The 17,149-nt window shown below is 39.2% G+C and overlaps 1 long non-coding RNA gene across 2 annotated transcripts in view; it reads right to left on the bottom strand.

Annotated features, from left to right (window-relative positions):
- Positions 1 to 16,648, bottom strand: part of LOC147375767 (uncharacterized) — a 148,055-nt gene extending 131,407 nt beyond the window's left edge. For both annotated transcript variants that reach the window (XR_015160463.1, XR_015160462.1), the window contains exon 1: positions 14,222 to 16,648. This is a non-coding gene — a long non-coding RNA (uncharacterized LOC147375767). The remainder of the gene's footprint in view (positions 1 to 14,221) is intronic.
- Between the last annotated feature and the right edge of the window lie 501 nt (positions 16,649 to 17,149).

Below are 17,149 nucleotides of genomic sequence, written 5' to 3'. Positions count from 1 at the left end.
TTGTGATCCACACAGTCAAAGGTTTTGGTGTAGTCAAGAAAGCAAAAGTAGGTGTTTTTCTGGAACTCTCTTGCTTTTTTGATGATCCAACGGATGTTGGCAATTTGATCTCTGGTTCCTCTGCCTTTATCTAAATCCACCTTGAACATCTGGAAGTTCACAGTTCACATACTGTTGAAGCCTAGCTTGCAGAATTTTGAGCATTACTTTGCTAGCACTAAAGGTAAAAAGAGAAATGGAAAGATATAACCATTTGAATGCAGAGTTCCAAAGAATAGCATGGAAAGATAAGAAAGACTTCCTCAGTGAAGTCTTAGAAATCGCAAAGAAACAGAGGACAACAATACAATGGGAAAGACTAGAGATCTCATCAAGAAAATTAGAGATACCAAGGGAAATTTTCATGCAAGATGGCACAAGAGGACAGAAATGGTACAGACCTAACAGAAGCAGAAGATACTAAGAAGAGGTGGCAAGAATACACAGAAGAACTATACAAAATAGTTCTTCATGACCCAGGTAACCATGATGGTGTGATCACTCACCTAGAGTCAGATATTCTGAAATGCAAAGTCAAGCGGGCCTTATGAAGCATCACTATGAACAAAGCTAGTGGAGGTGATGGAATTCCAGTTGAGCTATTTCAAATCCTAAAAGATGATCCTGTGAAAGTGCTGCACTCAATATGCTAGCAAATCTGGAAAACTCAGCAGTGGCCACAGGACTGGAAAAGGTCAGTTTTCATTCCAATCCCAAAGAAAGGCAATGCCAAAGAATGCTCAAACTACCACACAATTGGACTCATCTCACATGCTAGCAAAGTAATGCTCAAAATTCTCCAAGCCAGGCTTCAATAATACATGAACCATGAACTTCCAGATGTTTAATCTGGATTTAGAAAAGGCAGAGGAACCAGAGATCAAATTGCCAACATCCGTGGATCATCGCAAAAGAGAGCAAATTCCAGAAGAAAGTCTACTTTTGCCTTACTGACTATGCCAAAGCTTTTGATTGTGTGGATCAGAACAAACTGTGGAAAATTCTTCAAGAGATGGGAATACCAGACCACCTGACCTGCCTCCTGAGAAATCTGTATACACGGTCAAGAAGCAATAGTTAGAACTGGACATTGAACAACAAACTGGTTCCAAATTGAGAAAGGAGTACTTCAAGGCTATATATTGTTATCCTGCTTATTTAACTGCTATGCAGAGTACATCATGCGAAATGCCAGGCTGGATAAAGTGCAAGTTGGTATCAAGATTGCCAGTAGAAATATCAATAATCTCAGACACGCAAATGACGCCACCCTTATGGCAGAAAACGAAGAAGAACTAAAGAGCCTCTTGATGAAGGTGAAAGAGGAGAGTGAAAAAGTTGACTTAATACTCAACATTCAGAAAACTAAGATCATGGCATCCAGTCCCATTACTTCATGCAAATAGATGGGGAAACAATGGAAACAGTGAAAGATTTTATTTTGGGGGGCTCCAAAATCACTGCTGGTGGTGAATTGCAGCCATCAAATTAAAAGACACTTACTCCTTGGAAGGAAAAATATGACCAACCTAGATAGCATATTAAAAAGCAGATACATTGCTTTACCAGCAAAGGTCCATCTAGTCACGGCTATGGTTTTTCCAGTGGTCATGTATGGATGTAAGAGTTGGACTCTAAAGAAAGCTGAGTGCCGAAGAATTGATGCTTTTAAACTCAGTCTTGGAGAAGACTCTTGAGAGTCCCTTGGACTGCAAGATCCAACCTGTCAATCCTAAAGGAAATGAGTCCTGAATATTCATTGGAAGGACTGATGTTGAATCTGAAACTCCAATACTTTGGGCACCTGATGCAGAGAACTGACTCATTGGAAAAGACCCTGATGCTGGGAAAGATTGAAAGCAGGAGGAAAAGGGGACGACAGAGGATGAGATGGTTGGATGGCAGCACCGATGCGATGCACATGAATTTGAGTAGGCTCCAGGAGTTGGTGATCGGGGAGCCTGGTGTGTTGCAGTCTGTGGGATCGCAAAGAGTTGGAGCCAGCTGAGCAACTGAACTGAACTTATCTTGCTAGCATGTGAAATGAGTACAATTGTGTGGTAGTATGCCAATTCTTTGGCATTGTCTTTCTTTGGGATTCGAACGAAAACTGACCTTTTCCAGTCCTGTGGCCACTGCTGAGTTTTCCAAATTTGCTGGCATATTGAGTGCAGCACTTTCACAGGATCATCTTTTAGGATTTGAAATAGCTCAACTGGAATTCCATCACCTCCACTAGTTCATACTGATGCTTCCGAAGGCCCACTTGACTTTGCATTTCAGGATGTCTGACTCTAGGTGAGTGATCACACCATAGTGATTATCTGGGTCATGAAGATCTTTTTTTTGGTATTGTTCTTCTGTGTATTCTTGCCACCTCTTCTTAGTATCTTCTGCTTCTGTTAGGTCCATACCATTTCTGTCCTCTATTGTGCCCATCTTTGCATGAAAATTTCCCTTGGTATCTCTAATTTTCTTGAAGAGATCTCTAATCATTCCCATTGTATTGTTTTCCTCTATTTCTTTGCATTGATCACTGAGGAAGGCTTTCTTATTTCTCCATGCTATTCTTTGGAACTCTGCATTGAAATGGATATATCTTTCCTTTTCTCCTGTACCTTTTGCTTCTCTTCTTTTCTCAGCTCTGTAAGCCCTCCTCAGACAACCATTTTGCTTTTTTGCATTTCTTTTTCTTGGGGTGATCTTGATCACTGCCTCCTGTACAATGTCACAAATCTCCATCAATAGTTCTTCAGGCACTCTGTGTATCAGATCTAATCCCTTGAATCTATTTGTCACTTCCACTGTATAATCGTAAGGTGTTTCATTTAGGTCATACCTGAATCGTCTGGTGGTTTTCCCTACTTTCTTCAATTTAAGTCTGAATCTTGCAATAAGAAGTTCATGAAAAAAGGAGTTTCAGCAAAATAGGTCTTAAAAATTATAGAAATATTATGGTGCATACATGCTAAGTCACTTCAGTCATATCTGACTCCGAAACCCTTTGGACTGTAGTCCACCAGACTTCTCAGTCCACAGATTACCCAGGCAAGAATACTAGAGTGGGTTGCTGTGCCCTCTGCCAGGGAATCTTCCCAACACAGGGATGGAACCCTCATTTCTTATGTCTACTGTATTGGCAGGCAGGTTCTTTACCACTAGCACCACCTGGGAAGCCTATAGAAACATTACACAAAAAGTGAAACCTAGTAACTCAGTGTGTCTGGACTCTTTGCAACCCCGTGGACTGTAGCCCACCAGGCTCTTCTGTCCATGGAATTCTCCATATACCGAAGTGGGTGTCATTCCCTTCTCCAGGTCATCTTTCTGACCCAGGGACTGAACCCTGCATTGCAAGCAGATTCTTTACCACTGAGCCACCAGGGAAGCCCTGGTAGGGTTTTATATGAATTACCCAATTGGGTTACATTTATAGGAGTCTGAAACTTTTTAGTTGCTCAAAATATGATTTATTATTAAAGGAAGAAAAGCAAATATTTTAACATGTCTTTTTTCCTGTTCTTTGCAGAGTTTTATTATGCTGAATTTTCCATAATCAGATAGGGTCTTGTTCTTACTGTTCAGCTGTACTTCCAGACTTGAACTGAACTTTCAAAGGTACAAAAGACCACAGTCTATTTTGCTGGAGCACTTACTAATAATACTTTATAACTGCCTTTGCAAGCTGTACAATTCATAAAGGAAAATGATAATGTACAATTTAATATCCAAGGAACTGTCTTGGTTGAAAAGAACAGTATCTTCAAAATCAATAGTGGTTTCATTATTACTTCTCTTATAGAGATTTTTTAAAAATGAGACTGGGTAAAATTAAGTCACTTATCAAAAGTTCCAAGCTTGGTATTGTTAACGTACAGCATATTACAAACTGTCAGATTTCCAGTATACTTACTGCTCTTAAGTAAGACACAGCAACAGACTATGCTGTGTCTATTAACTCTGTTTATCAATACAAATGCTGGTTTTGATGGCACTGGAGCTATAATAATGACATATAGGCAAGATGCAAATCAATTGCTTTTGACAGTGAAGTTTGATTGACATGAGGCCCAAGTGACAAATTTGAAAATTTCTTAACCTAAAATGAAGTAGCCTTGAAATGTGTTAGAAATGTATAATGGACACTTTCAAATTTATGATAATCTTCTCATATACATCTTCACCTTTGGAAATAGATGTCACAGTTAACAGAGGATGTTAAATTATATAACTGTTGTTTTATTTTTATTATTTTTTTAATTTTATTTTTAAACTTTACAATGTTGTATTAGTTTTGCCAAATATCGAAGTGAATCCGCCACAGGTATACCTGTGTTCCCCATCCTGAACCCTCCTCCCTCCTGCCTCCTCCCTCCCCATACCCTGCCTCTGGGTCGTCCCAGTGCACCAGCCCCAAGCATCCAGTATTGTGCATCGAACCTGGACTGGCGACTCGTTTCATACATGATATTATACATATTTCAATGCCATTCTCCCCAAATTTCACAGATTGGATCTTAAGACCAAGAGGTGAAGATACTATTTCCAGTTGGCCTCAATTGAGAGGCACCAAATCTGTTCTTGTGGAATGGTGTTAGGGCAAATGAGGAACAGTCAAGACTCCAGGGCTGTATCTGCAGTAGTGCTTATGGTCACCATCAATAATGTGGCTTAAAGGGAATATACTCAATTAGCCTTAGAAAAGAACAGCTGAACCTGTGTTGAAGGAAAAGGGACAGAAGGAACATCAGTGCCTCTCAAGGAGTGATAGAAGAGAGCCTTTTGTCTTTTTCACATTCACAAATATGTGATGCCATATTTAGAGGGATACTTTCTTGTATCTATCCTACAAATAAGAAATCTTCATATAAATTTTAGAGTCACCTTTATTCCACCAGGGCTTCCCTGGTGGCTCAGACAGTAAAGCATCTGCCTGCAGTGCAGGAGATCTGGGTTCAATCCATGGGTTGGGAAGATCCCCTGGAGAAGGGAAAGGCTACCCACTCTAGTACTCTTGCCTGGCCTGGTAGGCTACAGTCCATAGGGTTGCAAAGAGTTGGACATGACTGAGTGACTTCACTTTCTTATTCAACAATAAATATAAATACTATTTCAGTCCCAACTATTTTTTATACAATCACCAGCATTCAATAAAAAAATTATGAGACACAGAAAAAAAAAAAATGAAGTAAAAGCTATCCATTGTGAAGACATAAAGCAAGCAGCAGAAATAGAGGTAGACCAAGTGCTGGAACCATCAGACAGCCCTTTTAAAATTGCTATAATTATTATGTTAAAGGATCTAGTGGGAAGATAAACACAGTAGACAGATGAATTTTCAGTGGAGAACTGGAAACTATTAGTAGAGTCAGACAGAAATGCTGTATATTGAATATGTTGAATTGTATATGTTGTAATTGTATATGTTGAATATTTCTTATTCAACAATAGTATAAATTTTCATTGGATTTACACTGAGTCTGTTAAAATATATTTCTATCATCTTTGCTATGAAATCTCTGTATTTTTATATCCATTTAGAGACTTTTTTTACTGAGTAAAGAAATCTGAATTAATATTGTTTTATTCAGTACTTTAGAAATGTTTTTCCACTTTCCCTAACTTGCAGAGTTTCCAGAAAGAAGTTGTTCATATTCTTACCCTTGTTTCCCTGTATGTAGCGTCTGTTTTTCTGATAGCCTTCAAGATCTTTTTGTTTAGGTCTCATTACTCTGCCTATGTTGTGTTTTTCTTTGTATTGATCCTGCCTGGGTTTCTCAACTTCTGAACCTGTAGTGTGCTGTCTTTCAGTAATTTTGGAAGGTTCTCTTTCCTTTTGATTTTTCAATATTACATGTATAGCAAATCTTTTGATATTGTTTTATGATAACTGAGCTACTGGATGCTCAGTTATTTCTTTCATTCCTTTAATAACTTCACGGTTCAGTTTAAATTCTATTGACCTATCTAAAGTTCTCTGATTCTTTCCTCCACTGTGTACTCATTCGATCATCTGCTAAACCCATTAAAGTGTGTATTAGTCACTCACTTGTGTCTGATTCTTTGAGACCCCATGGACTACAGCCCAAAAGCCTATAAAGGACATCTTAATTGTCATTTACAGCATTTCTATCTGACTCTACTAATAGTTTCCAGTTCTCCACTGAAAATTCATCTGTCTACTGTGTTTATCTTCCCACTAGATCCTTTAACATAATAATTATAGCGATTTTAAAAGGGCTGTCTGATGGTTCCAGCACTTGGTCTACCTCTATTTCTGCTGCTTGCTTTATGTCTTCACAATGGATAGCTTTTACTTCATTTTTTTTTTCTGTGTCTCATAATTTTTTTACTGAATGCTGGTGATTGTGTAAAAAATAGTTGGGACTGAAATAGTATTTATGCTTAGAAATGGACACATCTCTTTTCTGTTAAGATGATTCAGTATAGTTGTAGTTCAGGTGGACATGGGTTTTGTTTATTCTATAGCTAATTTAAGTGATTAAAGCCTCAAATTTCTCCAGTGGAGTTCTGCAATTACATGGTTCTTTATGTAAAACCTGGAATGCCAAAAGGTTTTTCTCAGTATTGCTGTTCCACTCCCAGTTTTAGCAGACTCTGAACACCTGCATCATCCCAATGGTGGGCTGCAATTACCTGAATTCAGCTCAAGTCTCCTGGTGACAGTATCAGTCATCTCTCTTCTCTAGGTACAGATGCGTGACCTCAAACCATGAAATGTCCAATCTGCCTGCCCCACCAAGGCAGCTCCCTCATGCCTCCTGCCCTGCACTTAATATTTTCTGTGAGCACCTGATGGAGGTCAGCTTCTTCATCTTTCCCAAACTTTATGTAGCAGGATGTTAAATAATGAGATTGTTCCTATCTGAATATTTTCATTAAGCCCAGTAGTTGAGTACCCTAGGTTTCAAAGAATCCCACAATTTCTAAAACAAGATGCTAGACCATTTTTTCTGGAATTCACTAATAAAATATGAAAAATTTCATATCACTTAAATGCAGCCCCATTAAATTCTCCCAGTTTAATAAGCCATTTTAATTAAGTTTCCTTTACCAATATTATACTCTTATAACTAAACATTTAAGTGTAATTAAAAAAAAATATTCCTTGGAACATTTACAAACCATGGAATCTGGAGGAAATAATCTGAATTTATTTTTGCCTCCATTTTTAAATATTAAAAATATCTTGTTTACATTCAAAAAGAACTCTCCTTAGACTATTCTTCTTTAGTAACCCATCTTTATAGCCTCAATAAGCCATATTAAAAATAAAGCCAAAAACGTAAGAGAGAAAGGAGGACTTCTTGGATCCAGGGAGGAGATAAAAAACTGTTATTATTCAGTTCTGAGTCATGTGCCCACCCTCCTTCTACATCAATCTCTGTGTCTCAGGAAGTACAGGGCCACTATACTTAGCCCACCTTGGGTTCAGCTCTCAAAATGGCCAAGACTGTTTCAGGATTCATTAAATAAATTTGTCTCTGATATATTGTTGCATAAATTTTTAGTGTTATAACAAAATTTTCACCCCTTAATGTTGTATGATTATATTTCACAGGATGAGTTCATGCAATCCAACTAAGACTATATTTTCCTAGCTACGCTTGCAGCTTGGTATGGACAAGTGATTAAGCGTCATATGAAATATAAACAAAAGTAGATGTATGTCAGGGTTTCCCAGGTGGTGCGGTGGTAATGAATTCACATTCCAATGCAGGAGACTCAAGAGATGCAAGAGATGTGGGTTCAATACCTGTGTCGTGAAGATCCCCTGAGAAGGAAATGGCAACCCACTCCAGTAGTCTTGCCTGAAAATTCCATGTACAGAGGAGCCTGGCAGGCTACAGTTCATAGGACTGCAAAGAGTCGGACACAACTGAGAACACACATTACATTACATTACATATGTATGTCACTACTGCATCTGGGCGAGAGAACTCTGAACTTGGACTCTGTGAATCCTTTTTTTTCCTTTCTACTGCCTGGGTCACAGATGTGGCAGCAGTCAAGCTTTGATCTTGCAGATGAATACAATGACTTGATAGGTAGAGAACAACAGTATGCAAGGGAGCTGCATCCCTGAATGATCTCACGGAGCAAAATTCCCACTCAAGCCAAGAATGAAGGGGCTATAACATGTTTTCGAAGCTGTAACAACTGCTGCCTAAATGAGCTCTTTCTCCAGTGAGTTTTTTCTCCCTGTTTTCCTGCCATCAAAGTGATGTAGCAAGCACAATTCTGAGCATGCTTGATAATCTACAAAGACTACCTGTCTTTGGCCTATGATCTAGGCCACAACTGATGTTTCAAATTTATCTTCAGTGAGCCATTTGGCTACAGTGGACACCGGCTAACGTGTAGCCCTTATTCATTGCCATTGTGTATTTGCTCATTCTCTTCCTTTAAAACACATTTCCTCTAATCTCTCTTTGATGAAATCTGAGTCACCCTTCAAGACCCAGAAGAAAGTACACCTCCTTTTGAAACCATCTATAACCTTTCCAAATATAATTATTGCTCTGAAACAGACTCAAATATCTCATTTGTAACATTATGTTAGCACTGCTATCTTTCTACTTTATTTTATACTATGTGCCCCCTTCAAGGTATAGGTTTGCCAAGAGTGAGAAATTTGCTTTAAATATCCAGTGACAATGGGTGTCTCACAGGGTTACATGTACCAGTAAAATGAGAGTTCAGGTGTTGCTGGCAAAAGATAGTATTGCTCAATTTTAATAATTCCAAATAAAGACAATTGAAAGCACTAATCAGCGTGGCAGCCACACAGGCCATCTCATGGTTTCCTGAGCACACCAAGCTTGTTTTCACCTCAGCAACCTGCCAATCTCCTGCCTGCAACACTATTCCACTACCTCTTCAAATAGCTTACCCCCTCCTTTTATTTACAACTTTTTTTATATGTTATTTCCTCAGAGAATCCTTTTCTGACTAATATAGCTAGAATAGCTACCTCCTATGCCCATTACTCATGTACTTGTTACCATTCTTAATTTTCACCTGAAATTTTATATGCATATATTCATTCATGTGTATACATTAATGTTAACACATACATATTCATATCAGATCAGATCAGTCGCTCAGTCGTGTCTGACTCTTTGCGACCCCATGAATCGCAGCACGCCAGGCCTCCCTGTCCATCACCAACTCCCGGAGTTCACTCAGACTCACGTCCATCGAGTTAGTGATGTCATCTAGCCATCTCATCCTCTGTCATCCCCTTCTCCTCCTGCCCCCAATCCCTCCCAGCATCAGAGTCTTTTCCAATGAGTCAGCTCTTCGCATGAGGTGGCCAAAGTACTGGAGTTTCAGCTTCAGCATCATTGCCTTCAAAGAAATCCCAGGGCTGATCTCCTTCAGAATGGACTGGTTGGATCTCCTTGCAGTCCAAGGGACCCTCAAGAGTCTTCTCCAACACCACAATTCAAAAGCATCAATTCTTCAGCACTCAGCCTTCTTCTACTTCTGCTTTATTGACTATGCCAAATCCTTTGACTGCGTGGATCACAACAAACTGTGGAAAATTCTTAAAGAGATGGGAATACCAGACCCCTGACCTGCCTCTTGAGAAACCTGTATGCAGGTCAGGAAGCAACAGTTAGAACTGGACATGGAACAACAGACTGGTTCCAAATAGGAAAAGGAGTATGTCAAGGCTGTATATTGTCACCCTGCTTATTTAACTTATATGCAGAGTACATCATGAGAAACGCTGGGCTGGAAGAAGCACAAGCTGGAACTGAGATTGCCGGGAGAAATATCAATAACCTCAGATATGCAGATGACACCACCCTTATGGCAGAAAGTGAAGAGGAACTCAAAAGCCTCTTGATGAAAGTGAAAGAGGAGAGTGAAAAAGTTGGCTTAAAGCTCAACATTCAGAAAACGAAGATCATGGCATCTGGTCCCATCACTTCATGGGAAATAGATGGGGAAACAGTGGAAACAGTGTCAGACTTTCTTTTTGGGGGCTCCAAAATCACTGCAGATCGTGATTGCAGCCATGAAATTAAAAGATGCTTACTCCTTGGAAGGAAAGTTATGACCAACCTAGATAGCATATTCAAAAACAGAGACATTACTTTGCCAACAAAGGTCTGTCTAGTCAAGGCTATGGTTTTTCCAATGGTCATGTATGGATGTGACAGTTGGACTGTGAAGAAGGCTGAGCACCAAAGAATTGGTGCTGTTGAACTGTGGTGTTGAAGACTCTTGAGAGTCCTTTCGACTGCAAGGAGGTCCAACCAGTCCATTCTAAAGGAGATCGCTCCTGGGTGTTCATTGGAAGGACTGATCTGAAGCTGAAAACTCCAATACTTTGGCCACCTTATGTGAAGAGTTGACTCATTGGAAAAGACCCTGATGCTGGGAAGGATTGGGGGCAGGAGGAGAAGGGGATGACAGAGGATGAGATGGCTGGATGGCATCACCGACTCAATGGACATGAGTTTGAGTAAACTCCGGGAGTTGGTAATGGACAGGGAGGCCTGGCATGCTGCGATTCATGGGGTCACAAACAGTTGGACATGACTGAGCAACTGAACTGAACTGAACTATATTAGAAGAGTACATTTTAGCTTTAACATTAGGAAAGATAGTATATAATCACAACTTAAAGGTAAACTTTCCTAAGAAAATTTGATGAATAGCATTACATCAAATATAAAAGAAAAAAGGATTTTATACCTCAATATTAAATTCAGGAGATGACACAAGATGATAGAGCACAAAGACACTCATCTGAGCTCACCTCCTCTCATAGGCACACCAAAGTCACAACCGTTTGCAGAAAAACCATGGATGAGAAAAATTGGAAACTTCTGGAAAAGGTCTACAACTAAAGATCTAAAGAACCATAAGACAGATGATGGGGTGGAGTCATGTGTCCAGACTTGTGGACATAGCAGCAGAAGCAGAGGGTGGGAGGAACAAAGAAAGTAGCATTGCCATATATACACTATCATGTGTAAAATAGATAGCTAGTGGGAAGCTGCTTTATAACACAGGGAGTCAGCCTCTGTGCTCTTTGACCCTAGAGGGACAGGATGTTGGGGGGAGGCTCAAGAGGGAGTATATATGTACATATATATATACACATATAAAATGACTGATTCACATTGTTGTATGGCAGAAGCCAACACAACATTGTAAAGCAATTATCCTCCAATTAAAAAATAAATTAAAAAAGGTAGCTAATGAACCGAAGACCACACTGTTCTAGCAAAACGGCTCCTACCTATAACTATTCAGAAGACAACAAAAAGAGTAAAAGATCGATTTAATTATAACTGTCATTCTGTTGCTCAGTATAATGGAATGAAATTTTAAAATGCACTCAAAATGTTTCTTCTGTATGGCTCAACATTATTAAGAATGCCAGAAATTATTGTGCACAAAGAAATTCAAATATGATAAGAAATATGAAGGAAGTACTCTAGCAAATGTAAAAACAAAGAAGGTAATATAAAGTTCTGTAGCACTGTTGGCTTTAAGAAAAAGTTACTTAGAATTTATTTGCTTATTTAAAATTTTTCTTTGAATTTTTATTTTTTATTTTCTAAGCGGAACCCCAAATTATATAAGCTTCAGGATATCAAAATACAGATATATCTTAATATAAAAAAAGAAAAAATCAGGAAGAATGTACATCAAAATTGTATTGATTATCTCTGGATAACCTATATCTATAATATCAAGGTTTCACATATGCATGAACATTCTGCACATACTTTTATTATTATAAATAAAGTAGGTATGTTAACTACAAAAGTACTCTTTTTAAAAGCTGTGGGAGAGAGAAAAGAAAGGAAATGAGTAAGCAAAAATTACCAAAATTAACCACAGAAACAAAACCCCAAACCTCTTTCCTGACAAAGCACTCCTGAGAAATGGTCTGTTGAACTATTTCATCCCAGAGTTACTTTGTCACATTCACGGCTGCTGCTCTGTATTTATTGCGAGGCCAAGGAAACCCAAGCCAACCGTAAAAAACGGGCCAGGCCTGTTTTTGGAACACCTGGGTTTCCAATGCTAGGTGTAGAGGAACCAAGCCGACTTGCCACCTGCCTCATCCTACAAACCGTTCCCCAATTAAAAAAAAGAAAGAAAAACTCACAAACGTTAAAAACTCCAACAGTTAAACCACAAAATGAGCTCTTCTTTCGGTTCGCCTTATCCCCAAGGGCTTTAACATCCTGCTTGATTTTCCTCTACTGAAGACTCGAATTCTGAAGCCAGAGGCAGGGAGAGCGCGAGGTGCGAGCAAAAGGCAGTTGAGAACTGAGAACCTGTCCCCCAGCTACAGCTCCCCTGCGCAATACACAAATTCGCTCCTCAGTGTGGTCATCCATGCACTTTTCCGTTAACTAATAACAAAAATTTTCCAGCACAGACCCCCGCGCAATACACAAATTCGCTCCTCAGTGTGGTCATCCATGCACTTTTCCGTTAACTAACAAAAATTTCCCAGCACAGACCGTACTCTCCATGCTTTTTAAAAGTGCATGCTAAATGAGTAAACTTTATAGCTATTTTTAACAGTGGGTGAGCATATATGTGATTGAATTATTCCATATAATATAGCTTTGTAGAATTTATGAAACTAAATATAGTTATTACAAAAATAAGCAAGAAAAAACCTACTGGGATGTAAACTGTCTGAAGGTAGGGGCCCTCTTATCTCTTTTTCTCGGTTTCTCCAATGCCCGGTAGGGAGCAGTTAGAAAATATTTGAAGGAGGGAGGAGGGGACGGGAGGAAGCGACCCCAGCCCGCACCTCAGCAAAGGGGCTGAATTTTGGTCCTCAGTCAGAGAAGGGACTTCAGCCTCCTTTCCGCAGTTGAGGTAGGATTCACTCCTCTTCCTTTGTAGGGCTTTTTGTGCAGCCCCAGGGGGGGATGCTAGAGGAGGAGTAGCGCATCTTGCTTTGGTCTCGCAACAGCAACCACCACACAGCATCGCGGCGCGGCCACCAGCTAGCTACCTTTCAGCTTGCAGGGAAAGCCGCGGGTACCGGAGTGCGGTCTGTGCTAGGAAATTTTTGTTGTTAGTTAACGGAAAAGTGCATGGATGACCACACTGAGGAGCGAATTTGTGTATTGCGCGGGGGAGCTGTAGCTGGGGGACAGGTTCTCAGTTCTCAACTGCCTTTTGCCCGCCCCTCGCGCTCTCCCTGCCTCTGGCTTCAGAATTAGCTGTGGTAACTTGCTGTAAATAGGGATTTGGGACAGTTTTAATCATCATGGAGAAGACTTTACAGATAATAACTTTTGGAAACTGTTAATCATCTAATAATCTAATTTACCTGTTTAATTGAAGTCTGAAGTTTATTTGCTTGGATATCTTCTTTACAGTAAAAGCAAAAAACAAAAGCAAGCAAACAAAACACCTGAAATACTCAGTTGTGTAAACTCATCTACTCTTCCCCAAAGCTTTTGTAATATTAACTCTAAGAACTGTTCAATTTCTCCTGCTTATAAGACACTAAAAAACAAACAAACAAACAAAACCCTGCTTTACTCCATACTGCTCCCAACAGATAAAATGAAATAAGAGATTTCATACAGAGGAGAAGTGTTCAGCCAATCTATAATTTTCTTCTGACAAAATAATCTCAATTAGATTTCTAGCATTTTACTGTTTACAGGACTTGTGGACATATGAACTCATGGCCTCACTTGCTCACTGAAGAAGTAGTATATTAGTCCTGGCAAAATAAAAATTATTTATTAAGCTATTTGTTATTAACCTGTACAGTAACAAATCCAGGTGGAATTGTTGTTTACCTATCTATTGTTAAGAACATAGAGGCTCACAGAGGTTAAGATCTTCTTGCATGCTTTCATAGGCAATAATTATTGAACAGAGTTCCCTGTGCCATGCAAGGATTTCCAACTCTTACACAAGAGAGAAATAAAACTTTAGGCTTCCCAAGGCTGGGTAACAGTGTTCGTATCGTGTATGGGTGGGCAAAGCAGATCAGGGTAGTTAGGGACCTGGCACAGGTCAAGTGTCAGAAGAAGCCTGTTCATAGGAGCAGACTCTTGGGGGTTCAAAGTATCTGCATAATTCCAAGACCTAACTTACACAAATTCACATATTCCCCCAAAGGCAAAACAAAAAATCTGGACTGCCTTACCTGGGAGAATTGGGCGGCTAGCTCAGGTATCCTCCAACACTCAGCAGCCTTGATTTCTGGAGAATCCCAAGACCCCTCAGGAAGGAGGGAGACTGTGCTCTACCTCCCGAGGAAGGAGAGGGCTTACAGGACGCTGTGGCCGGGCGCCCTGACGAGCCTCCTCCCCCTCTACACAAACCTTTAAAAATTTATCTAACAATTTCTGATTTAAGGCGACTACTCCACCTCCGCTTGCAGGGCCTAAAAATTCCCCAGTTTACATCCAAAGTCTCCCAGAGCATTGCCTAAAGCTGAAAAAGATAAAAAAAGATTTCTTTTAAACAAAGGAGCTTTTAAAAAATACACAATATACAGAGCCTGCTCCTTGCAGAAAACCCCCTCAGGGGGGCCTCACCCAAGCAAAAAAAAAAAAAAGAGAGAGAGAGAAAAATTTAAAAAAAAGTGAAAAAGAAAAAAGGAAAGAAAATAGAGAAAGATCTAAAGATAGAGAAAGAGCTAAAGAGTGAAAAGGAGAGAGGAACAGAGAAGGAAGGAATCAGGGAACGCAGCAAGATTGAGAAAGGAAGAAAGTAAGTTAGAAAAAGAGATACAGAGAGAAAGAGAGAGAGAGAGAGAGAGAGAGACTGTAAGAGACGCTGGGACCAGGCGCCCTGGTGAGCTCCCTCCCCCTCTGCGCAAACCTTTAAAAACAACAACAACAAAAAAAACGTATCCACCACTTTCTGATTTAAGGCGATCGCTGCCGCCTCCGTTTGCGCTTTCCAGGGCCCAAGAGTTCCTCACTTTGCCCCCAAAGCCTCTCAAAGTGTTGCCTAAGCCTGAGGAAGATAAAAAGTTTTTTGAACAGTGGAGATTTTAAAACAGACTGCATGCACAATATGCAGTGCTCCTTGGAGAAAACCCCCTCAGGAGGGTCTCACCCAGGCTAAGAAAAAAGCCGACGGTAAAGGGATTTAGCAACAATATTAACCCCTGATATGCCGGTTGCTCCGATTCCAATGGGAGTGGCTGGCCCCCTGCCTGAGGGCATTGTAGGACTTGTGCTAGGGTGTAGCTGGCTTTCAAGAAATTTCGGTGGTGTATGATGTGGTAGATTCTGATTATATTGGAGAAATTATAGTTTTGATCTCGCCGCTTACCAAACCTGTGCAAAGTAATAAAGGTCAAAGAATAACACGGTTTTTGCTTTTACCTTATCAGGCAGGAAAAAACTTGACTTCTCAAGCTAAGAGCCACAGAGCGTTTAGATCTAGTGATCTAGCCTTTTGGGTGCAGGAAATTACAGCTTCAAGGTCTTTAAAAGATCTTTTAATTCAAGAAAATAAAATGTCAGGGCTATTAGACACAGGAACAGACGTCTCTTAACATTTCTGGGAAAGACTGACCCAGCTCCTGGCCAACACATACTACTGAAAATGAGTTGGTGGGATTAGAGAAAGTGGTATGTGGGGTGGGAATGCTGTAGAAAAAAAGGTGAGGGAGAGTTTAAAACCTTGAAGAGCAGTGAGTTCCCCTTTGCTGGAAGTATTCAAGCAAAGATTAGATGGTTGCTTGTCATCTAAAAGGCTATAGACCAGATTTAGTTTACAAAACGATAACTGGAGAAGCCTATAAAGATGTTGTGCAACACCTGTTTACTTGCTTCTCATATTTAGGTCTGCCAAAGGTTTTAAAAACTGATGATGCCCTTTTGAAGCTGCGGAGAGATTGTTTACTAACTTTAAATGATTTCCAAAAATTATTAGGGGACATTAATTGGATACGCCCACATTTAAAACTGACTACTGCAGATTTAAAGCCTTTGTTTGATTGCTTAAAAAGCGATCCTAATTCCAGTTCTAAGAGAAAGTTGACTAATAAGACAGACAGCTCTTGTTAAAGTAGATGAGACTTTAAATGATTAGTTAATTAGGATTAATATTACCAAAAGATGAGATTAAATTATTCTTGCCACAAAACATACACCTACAGGGTGCTTGTGACAAAAAGGCCCATTGGTTCCATCTACCAGGGACCCCAAGAAAAATAGTTTTATCTTATCCCAGCTCAGTGGCACAATTAATTATAAAAGGAGGAAAAAAGAAGTGTGGAACTTTTTAGAAAAGAAGTAGCAAATATAATAATTTCACTCAATAAGGATCAACTGCAAGTCTTTTACAAAATAGTGATGATTGGCAAGTTGCCCTGATAGATTTCAGGGGTCAAATTTTGTTTCATTTGCCCTCAAGCCCCCACAGTAGTTAAAAGTTCAAAAATGTTAGATTGGCAGTTTGAGGATACCTGTGGAACTTTCCAACCCTATGTAGTTCCTACGCTCCCCTTTACCCTATGGGGGAGGGACGTGCTGTCTCAAATAGGCGATACTCAGAGAAGGGTTTTCTCAATTTCTTAGTTATCAACAGGAGGTACAATTAACAATACTTTATATATTGTTATAAATACATAATATAAATATATTTGCTAATTATAGTTTGCCTAATTAGGTATGGGTATAAATAAAACATAATAAAGGTATACCTAATTCTATTTATAGATCTATACTTAATTTGTATATAAATTAATATGTATACTCTATATGCATATTATATATATACTGTATAATTAAATATATATTGCAGTAATATAATGTGTGTGTGGCTGATATTAATTGGTATGGATTGATGTGCTGTGATGATATATATTCTATATACTGTATAATTATATATGTGTGACGTGTACTATTGCAGTACATTGGTTTGTGTTGGTTGGTATTAGCTGTGTATGTGTTGTATTGCTGTAATATATACTAATTAACATATTAATTATAAAGATTAATTCAAGTATATTGATTATGTCAATAAGTTTATACTTGTTGCCATGTATATATACATATATAAATACATTTTGCATTTAGGTATATCTGTTTACCAAAATGAGATAAGGAGGTTA

The sequence above is a fragment of the Bos grunniens genome, chromosome 3 (genome assembly GCF_055505025.1).
Source record: "Bos grunniens cultivar Pamir isolate PY7600 chromosome 3, Bosgru_T2T1.0, whole genome shotgun sequence".
In the NCBI taxonomy this organism is placed as follows: domain Eukaryota; kingdom Metazoa; phylum Chordata; class Mammalia; order Artiodactyla; family Bovidae; genus Bos; species Bos grunniens.
The sequence above is the reverse complement of the archived record's forward strand: the minus strand, read 5'-3'. Positions and strand labels throughout refer to the sequence as shown.